The 10,054-nt window shown below is 39.4% G+C and overlaps 1 protein-coding gene across 2 annotated transcripts in view; it reads right to left on the bottom strand.

Annotated features, from left to right (window-relative positions):
- CUNH6orf106 (chromosome unknown C6orf106 homolog) overlaps positions 1 to 10,054 on the bottom strand; it is a 110,939-nt gene that overhangs the window by 78,045 nt on the left and 22,840 nt on the right. The window lies entirely within an intron of this gene.

The raw sequence follows: 10,054 nt of genomic DNA on the forward strand, positions 1-10,054 counted from the left end.
GGAAGAGGGAATCTGAAGAGGGAATCAGATAGATGGGCAGTGTGAGGACCCAGCCAGGCCCCTGGAAACAGGAAAAACCAAAGAAACAGATTCTCCAGAATAAACAGATCCCTGATGACTCTTATGATTTTATCCCTGTGAAACCCATTTCAAACTTCTGCCCTGAAGAACTGTTAAGATAATAAATTTGTGTGTTTTTAAGCCACATAGCCTGTAGTAACTTATTACAACATTTAAAAATAGTATAATGGCTATATATTGTATTATTCTTTCTATTTTACTATATAATTGAAAAGATTCATAATAAATAGAAAAAATATGAATTTGAAGGCAGAATAAGATTATTAAATGTGTCTTTTTTGAGGTGGAATCTTGCTATGTTGCCAAGGCTGGTCTAGAACTTTCAGGCTCAAAGAATCCTCCCATCTCAGCCTCTGTGAAACCAGGACTACAGGTGTTGCACCACTGCACTGGGCTTAAAGTAGTGCTGAGTCATCTCCTTCACAATAACTCTGCTTCCAAGAACTCAAATTTTCCTTCTCAGATGCATATCTAGAATTCATTCCCATTCTTGTTACCCACTGAATTTAACTGTAATGGATACTTCATGAAATGGCAAACAATCACTAGATCAGTAATAAATGAAATTTTTGAAAATTCTAGAACACTGGCACAGAGGAGATATGAAAAAGTATGATACCCAAAAAGTCCAAGAATGACAAACAAAATATATAATTCAAAGCTGTCTTCATAAATAAAAAAGTTTGTGGTTTTACTGTTGTTCATGAAACTTTCTTTTGGACATGGTTTAAAATAGCAGTTATGAGATGATTAGGTAAATCTATAATTAAGCATGGCTTTCAAAAGTTTGTTTACCTAACAGAGAACTTACTGTAATGTAAGCCAGCAGTGATCACATGTATCTCATCCTACAACTTCCTAAAAAAGCTATTTTCTTAAAAATAAAAATAATAAAAAGAAAGCTATTTCCTAAAATATACCAGGAACTTTTGTTTTGATTTTTTTTAAAGGAAAAAGGTACCAAAACCCAAAATTGTTCACTAATATTCCATCCTCAAACTTACCACTTATTTTTGTATACAGAGAAAAATATATGGGCTTTACAAAAGAAGACTACACACATCTTTTGCATACACTTTTGATTAAAATGTATCACACCTGTCTAATATTTCCTGCCTTTGAGATTTCCTGATAGTGTACTATTGGGACTAGCTTCAAAGTCTTCAGTTTTACATTTCCTAAAAAAGAATGCTGCCTATACTATCAGCATACTGCACCTCCAAAAATGCACACTAAGATTCACATCTAAGAGAAAATCTCTCTTCTAAATCTCTTAGACTCTTAGAGGAGTCTCGTTCTCTCCTCTAAGAAAAAAATAAGATTTTTTTGTAAATTGGCTAGATTCTAATATATGATGAACAAATGCCATGTTACCAACTCTAACAAACAATGCCATATAGCACTTAAACTCTGACCCCCAAATCACTCATTCTACAGCCACTCAATCTCCAAGTACTTTGTGGATGTACTTGGCTGTTTTCTGGTATATGTGAGATAGATATCTTTTTTTTTTTTTTTTGAGACAGTCTCATTATGTTGCCCTAGGTAGAGTGCCGCGACGTCACAGCTCATAGCAACCTCAAACTCTTGGGCTTATGCAATTCTCTTGCCTCAGTCTCACAAAAGTAGCCGGGACTACAAGTGCCTGCTACAATACCTGGCTATTTTTTTGTTGTAATTGTCACTGTTGTCTGGCAGGCCTGGGCTGGGTTTGAACCCACCAGCTCTGGTGTGTGTGGCTGGTGCCCTAACTGCTAAGCTGTAAGGGCCAAGCCTTTTTTTTTTTTGAGACAGAGTTTCATGATGTTGCCCTCAGTACAGTGCTGTAGCATCATAGCTTACAGCAACCTCCAACTCTTGGGCTTCAGCGATTCTCTTGCCTCAGCCTCCCAAACAGCTGGGACTGCAGGCACTTACCACAATGCCTGTCTATTTTTTGCTGCGGCTGTCACTGTTATTTAGCCTGCCCCGGCCGGGTTCAAACCTGCCAACCTTGGTGTATGTGGCTGGCACTGTAACCACTGTGCTATGGGTGCTGAGCCTGAAATAGATACCTTTAAGAAGCCAGCTACTATATACTTATAGCTGGAGAACTGAATTAAATTACATGGAATTAGGAAAAAGCATATAATAAAAGCAGATTTATGATAATTCACAAACCTGAGAGAACAGACCCTTTTTTCTTTTAAAACTAATAAACTGCCAGGAGAAATATGTCAGATTGCTGTCATTTTCCATAATAACTAATCACTAAGCACAAACAAGGTATAATACAACATTTAAAGAATATTTCCCATAAAAGTCCTGTTACACCTGCAAACAATCTCACATACTCTGTTCATGTTTTCATGTTCTAGGCAACCTGTACTTCAGATGACAAGCAATCAGGCATGAGATAACTCATCCAACTGTGGCATTTCTTATACATTACAGAATAAAAGGATTTTTAAAATTAGCTACTTTATATGATACTGTAAAATTACCAAATTACTACTAAAAATATAAATCATTAAAGCATCCAAAGACACATGAAAAAGCTATCCAATCTGGTTTACAAAGAAAAAAATACTAAAAACTTAGGGAGGTAAAAAAATCTTTCTGTGGCTTTTCTGACAGAAAAGCAGTACAAATCCCCAAATAATATAAACATAGGGAAGGAGTTTATATATTTCAAGCATCACAAAGGTCAAAGAGATCTATCTGTTCAGTCCTATGTGGGCTGATGATAAGGCAAATACACTTAGGATCACATTGTTAAGATATACTAAAAAATGACCCAAATTTTACTTTATTCACCATGAAGTCCTTTCATGACTCTAATTTGATAAGTTCCATTTAAAAATTAGTATCTTGGCTGGCACAGTGGCTCATGCCTGTAATCCTAACACTTTGTGCCAAAGTGGGAGGACTGCTTGAGACTAGGAGTTCAAGACTAGCATGGGCAACATAACGATGCCTTGACTCTACAAAAAAATGAAAAAAACTTAGCCAGGCATGGTGGCACATGCCTGTAGTCCCAGCTACTCAGGAGGCTGAGGTGAGCAGATATCTTGAGCCCCAGACTTTAAAATTTTAGTGAACTATGATGATATAGTCAAAAGCACAACAAACTAATTTGCCTCCTGATGTGATGCAACAGAATACATGGATGACACAGCATCATCCATGTATTATTTCCTTTTTTGTTTTTTTTCTTTTTGAGACAGAGTTTCAGTATGTTGTCTTCTGTAGAGTGCCATGGCATCACAGCTCACAGCAACCTCCAACTCTTGGGCTTAAGCGACTCTCTTGCCTCAGCCTCCCAAGTAGCTGGGACTATAGGCGCCCACCACAACGCCCAGCTATTTTTTGGTTGCAGTTGTCACTGTTGTTTAGCTGGCCCAGGCCAGGCTTGAACCTGCCACTCTCAGTGTATGTGGCCAGTGCCCTACTCAGTGAGCTATAGGCACCATCCCATCCACGTATTATTTCTAACAAAAAATGTTTAAACTAGCTGGGCACCGGGAGCGCATGCCTATAGTCTCAGCTACACTTGAGCTCAGGAATTCAAGACCTTGCCTCTTAAAAGGGAAAAAATAAAGTAGAGGGAGGTTAAAAAAAAGGAAAAAAAAAGTTTAGACTGAGTCTAATCAGGAAGAAACAATCAGACTAATGGACAACATAGACTATGTCAAGCATGGTAGCTCACACCGGTAAATTCTAGCCTCTGGGAGGCTGAGGTGGACAGATTGCTTAAGCTCAGGAGTTCAAGACCAGCAAGAGCAAGACTCCCTCTTGGCTAAATACAAAATACTAGATGGGTGTTGTGGCAGATACCTATAGTCCCAGCTACTCAGGAAGCCAAGGCAAGAAGATCGCTTTAGCCCAGGAGTTTGAGGTGGTTGTGAGCTATGATGCCATGGCACTCAACCTTGGGCAACAGAGGGAGACTCCATATCAAACAAAAAACAAAACAATATAGAATAATCTATAGGACAACCACCTGGACTCTTAAAAATGTCAATGTCTGCCTCGGCACCCATACCACAGTGGTTATGGCCCCAGCCACATATACCAAGGCTGGTGGGTTCAAACCCAGCCTGGGCCAGCTAACAACAATAACTTCAACAAAAAAATATAGTTCAAGGCTCACCGCCTGTGGCTCAAGCAGCTAAGGCACCAGCTACATACACCTGAGCTGGTAGGTTCAAATCCAGCCCAGGCCCACCAAACGACGACAGCTGCAACCAAAAAAAATAGCTGGGCGTTGTGGCAGGTGCCTGTAGTCCCAGCTAGTTGGGAGGTGGAGGCAGGAGAATCCCTTGAGCCCAGGAGTTGGAGGTTGCTGTGAGCTGTGATGCCACAGCACTATACCCAGGGTGACAGCTTGAGGCTTTGTCTCAAAAAAAAAAGGGGGAGGGGGGGAGGCAGCACCTGTGGCTCAAAGGAGTAGGGCACCAGAGGTGGCGGGTTCAAACCCAGCCCTGGTCAAAAAAAAAAAAAAAAAAAAAGTTCAAGACCAGCCTAAGCAAGAGCAAGAACCCCTTCTCCCTTGACTAAATAGAAAATACTAGATGGGTGTTGTGTGTGTGGAGGAGGTACCTATAGTCCCTCTCAAGTAGCTGGGTGCAATAGTGAGACTCTGTCTCCAGAAAGAAAAAAAGTTAATGTCATAAAATAACCAAAAAAGGTGAGAGATTTGTTCTAGATCAAAGAAAACTATAAAGTACATGATAACCAAATGTAACATGAGTTCCCTGGGGGAAAAAAAGGAAAAAGTTATAAAAGGCACTTTGGGGACAAATGAGATATTTAGATATGGGCTATATTTTAGATAATACTTTTGTTTCCATGTTAAATTCCATGAGGGTGACAAAGATATTGCAGTTTTGGAGGATGATGCCATTGTTGTCTGAAGATATATCTGTTGATGGGCTTAGGGAAGAAATGTCATAATGCCTACAGTTTATCTCAAATGGCTCAGGAAAAAAAGTGTATAAAACCCATAAAGAGAACTCTCAGATAATGTTGGCAGGAATGCAGAAGAGTAGTTATTGTGAAAAACAGGCAGATTCATTAAAAGTTAAACATAATTTTACTATACAAATTAGCAATTTCTTTGCTCCATTTCTAACCAAATGAAATTTTAAGACAGAGTCTTACAAGTGAAATGTTCACAACAGCTTTATTTGTTAATAGCCAATAAATTAAAACAACTCAAATGACCATCAATTACTAAATAAACTAAATGTGATATGCATGTAAAGCCATACAATGGAATATTTCTCAGCCATAAAAATAAACAAAATAGTGATATATGCTGAAACACAGAAGAACCTCAGAAACATTGTGCTAACTGAAAGAAGCCAGATAAAAGACTACGTTATTATACAGTTCCATTTATATAATACGTGGAGAAAAGGTAAATCCTTAGAGACAGAAAAAGATTAGTGGTTGCCTGAGGCTGTAAGTAGAAATGAGGTAACTGTAAACGGGAAGAAATCCTACTAGAATGATGAAAAAAAAAAAAGCATTTTTTTTTAAATTGAGATGGGGACTTGCTCTATCACCCAGGTGGTAATATGATGGCACTATCATCATAGCTCTCTGTAACCTCAATTTCCTAGGCTTAAGCCATCCTCCCACCTTACTCTCCCAGGTAGCTGGAGTATGGGCACACATTACCACATCCAGCTAATATTTCAATTTTTTGTTTTTTAGAGGTAGGAGCTTGCTAAATTACTCAGGCAGGTCTTGAACTCCGGGCCTCAAGCAATCTTCCCACCTCTGTCTCTCAAAGTGATGGATTACAGGTGTGACATCCAGGCAGAAAGTGGTCTAAACCTGGATGCAGACCTTTATAAACTTACTAGAAGTCATTGAATTGTACATTTTTAGATGGGTTAACTTATTGTTTATAAATTATACTTCAACAAAGGTACCTAAAGATATGAGAAAGCAAATGCGGCAAAATAGTAATAATTGATCAAAATAAAGAGTATAGTCACAATGTTAATCTTTCAAGTTTTCTATGATCGAAAATCTTCAAAATAAAAAGTTGGGGCCTAAGTCAGAATGAAGTCTGCAAAATACACATGTACACACCCCAAAGTTAGTGTTTCTAACTACAGATTACCTAGAGGAGATGAAGGACTAGCACAGCTCTAGACCGTTTTAGGATTAAGTAACAAAGGAGCACACTGATCCCTAAAGCCAATTTTTATTCAATTATTTGGTTAACTAGAAATTTTTTTCTCTACTTAAATATTATATTTTCCTACTTATATAATAATACCATATTCATTGTAGAAAATTTTAAGAATTAAAGTGAAAGCACAAAGAAGAGAATAGAGCTCTGATCCCATCAGGGCAAAGGAAAGTTATTTGTATATAACATCTTTGTAACTTGATCAGCTATTTAACTGGCACACCAAATTTTACATCAAAACACATAAATCATAAAAATGAAAAGGCTGGGGCAGCACCTCTGGCTCAAGGGAGTAGGGTGCCAGCCTCATATGCCAGAGGTGACGGGTTCAAACCCAGCCCTGGCCAAAATCTTCAAAAAAAATAATAAAAAAAAAAAATGAAAAGGCAAAATAAAAACTTTTAGATGTAAATTCAGTATTTCCTTTCAGTTTCCAATTAAAATCAAAGTTTTGTTTTTATCAGTATGAGGGGACACACACACACACACACAAACAAGACTGAATGCTGGATGCATGCATTGACCTCAGCTTCCTCCCCCAAACCCTCTCAAAATACAGAGGTGAGGAGCAAGAAAAGACTTAAATTCACAAGGCACAAGAAAAAAGTGAACAAATGAAGCAACACCAGGGGTACTGTATAAACAAATGACCAAATCATTTAGCCGACTTGAGAATGCTGAATCCTTCTCAGCCAGCAGTGAGAAAGTAGAGAAGCAACCAAATTTACAATGAGGATCCCTGAAAGGTTCAGGAATAAAAAGTACCAGGTACCCTACAAGTGAGGGTAAAGATAGAGACAAAAACAAAGCAGGTTATGCATTTGCCTAAACCCAATAGTCAGGCCTCAGAACTCCAGTCTTTTGGATGGAGAGTAGAAGTTCAAGTCCTTTCTTTTTTTCTTTTTTGAGACAGAGCCTCAAGCTGTTGCCCTGGGTAGAGTGCCATGGTGTCACAGCTCACAGCAACCTCCAACTTCTGGGCTTAAGCGATTCTCTTGTCTCAGCCTCCCAAAGGGCTACAGGTGCCCACCACAACTCTCAGTTATTTTTTGGTTGTAGTTGTCATTGCTGTTTGGCAGGACCCGGCCGGATTCGAAGCTCTGGTGTATGTGGCTGGCGCCTTAGCCACTTGAGCTACAGGTGCTGAGCCTACTGTTTTCTTTTAAATTTCACAATATTAAAGGGATGCAAAAGTTTTTCTTAGGGTGGCACCCATAGTTCAGTGGGTAAGGCACTGGCCACATACACCCAGGCTGGCAGGTTCAAACCCCATCCGGGCCAGCTAAACAGCAATGACAACTGCAACAAAAAAATAACCGGGCATTGTCACAGGCGCCTATAGTTCCTGCTACTTGGGAGGCTGAAGCAAGACAATCGATTAAGCCCAAGAGTTGGAGGTTGCTGTGAGCTGTGATGCCATGGTACTCTACCGAGGGCAACATACTGAAACTCTGTCTCAAAAAAAAAAAAAACATTTTTTTTTTCTTATATGGATACCTTACAAACTGCATAGCTTTAACAACTGTCCCACCCTGGAGGAAATGGGTGGGACTGTTCAGCCTTCAAATAATAAATCCTACAGTGGCAGTCAGACCCATGGCTTCCAATCCTCGTCTGTGTCCTCTTAAATAGAAATATGATTCCTTTATATTCCACCACATACTGAAGGTAAAGCATTAATATGAGAGAAAAAGACTTTAAGCAAACAAATAAGAGAAAGTAAATTGAAGAAAACAACGCTGAGATCTCCCAAAAAACAGAGCAAACATTTCATCAAAAGTGAAAAGATAATTAGGGACCCAGACCAGATAACTTAAAAATAGGAGCTCAAAGAAAAGAGAACAGAGAAAATAAAGATAAAATCAAAGAATTAATTCAAAAAATTTCCCAAGAAGACAGAGCTTCCAGACTGAAAGGCTCACCAAACCTGAGCACAACATATGAAAATACATGCTGAAATTCACACCATCAAATTTCAGGATACTGGAGACACAGCAAAGTTACTGAAAGCTTTCGGAGAGGGATGACAAAAGGATTCATTCAAAGAACAAAGAATCAGAATGGCATCACATTTCAACTTATCACTGATAAGCAAAAAAGGATCAATACCTTCAAAATTCTGATAAAAATATTTCCAACCTTAAAATTTACCCAGGCTCAGCGCCTGTAGCTCAGCGCTTAGGGTACCAGCCACACACACCAGAGCTGGTGGGTTTGAATCCAGCCTAGGCCTGCCAAACAACAATGACAACTACAATAAAAAAAATAGCTGGGCGCTGTGTAGTTCTGGCTACTTGGGAGGCTGAGGCAAGAGAATCCCTTAAGCCCCAGAGTTTGTGAGCTGTGACTCCATGGCACTGAGACTCTGTCTCAAAAAAGTAATAATTACTACCGAAACTGGGGTAGTAACTAAGTATCAGAGTAAGATAAGATACAGATAGTTTCAGAATGAAAAAAGTTCAAATTTTATCTCCCCTGCACTCTTAGGAAGTTAAAAAAAATGGGGTCCAGAAAACAGGGGCTCCAAGAAAGAAGGAGTGAAAAATCCCGGGGTGGGGGGTAGGGGGGGTGGCACCCGTGGCTCAAAGGAATAAGGCACTGGCCCCATATACCGGAGGTGACAGGTTCAAGCCCGGTCCCAGCCAAAAACTGCAAAAATTCCCAGGATGAGAACTGTGCACCAGACCAAAAGGTTAGCCCATCTGGATCTGAGTAGGTCAAAAGCACTAGAATTCTTTAAAAAGATAAAACTGAAAGAACTGAAGTGCCTGAACCTACTAAGAAGAGAACATACAGGTCGTGGAAGTTTGAGGATAAACTGATAAAAAAAATCCAAAAGGGGTGGCGCCTGTGGTTCAAAAGAGTAGGGCGCTGGCCCCATATACCGGAGGTGGCGGGTTCAAACCTGACCCCAGACAAAAACTGCAAAAAAAAAAAAAAAAAAAAATCTAAGAAACTGAGCAGACCAAAAATCCAGACAATTAATACCCTCAGGGCAGCAAAAGATTATGCAGAAAAGGAAAGGTGATCCAAGTACACTAATGGCTCAAGAACAGATAGTCCCTTAAGTAGTTACAATAGGACAAATAATGAAAACTGATTTAACCAAATTACAAATAACTAAAATAGGAGAACAGGAAATAGAGTGAAACCAACAACTATTATTGTGACGACCAAACTTCCAAATCTTTAAACATATTAATCTAGCTAATCCTCAAAAACTAACATTGTCTTTATGATATGAGAAAATCAAGGCACGGAGACAGTAACTTGTGAAAGGTCACACAGCTATAAAAGTAGCAGAGGCTGTGAATTTTGCTCTTAACTACCACACGGGCTATTAAAAAGAGAAATCAGGGGCAGTGCCTGTGGCTCAAAAGGGTAGAGCGCCAGCCCCATATGCCAGAGTTGGTGGGTTCAAGCCCAGCTCTGGCCAAAAACTGCAAAAAAAAGAGAGAAATCAGCCAGTCGCTGCGGCTTACTCATATAATCTAGCACTCTGGAGGCTGAGGCGGGCAGATTCCCAGAGCTCATGAAGTTTCAGACCATCCTAAGCAAAAGCCCCTCCCCCCATCTTTACTAAAATGAAAAACTAAGACAAGAGGATGGCTTGAGCCCAAGAACTCTAGGTTGCTGCTGTGAGTTATGATGCCACAGCACCCTATCCAGAGTAAAACTGTGTCTCAAAAATAAATAAATAAGAGAAATCTTCATCTCAACTGATAATGGTTAAGTTTAAAAAAAAAAAAAAAATTAGGCTCAGCGCCTATAGCTCAACCGGCTAAG

This window comes from Otolemur garnettii, unplaced genomic scaffold, assembly GCF_000181295.1.
Source record: "Otolemur garnettii isolate 467f Iridium unplaced genomic scaffold, OtoGar3 scaffold00031, whole genome shotgun sequence".
Lineage (NCBI taxonomy): Eukaryota > Metazoa > Chordata > Mammalia > Primates > Galagidae > Otolemur > Otolemur garnettii.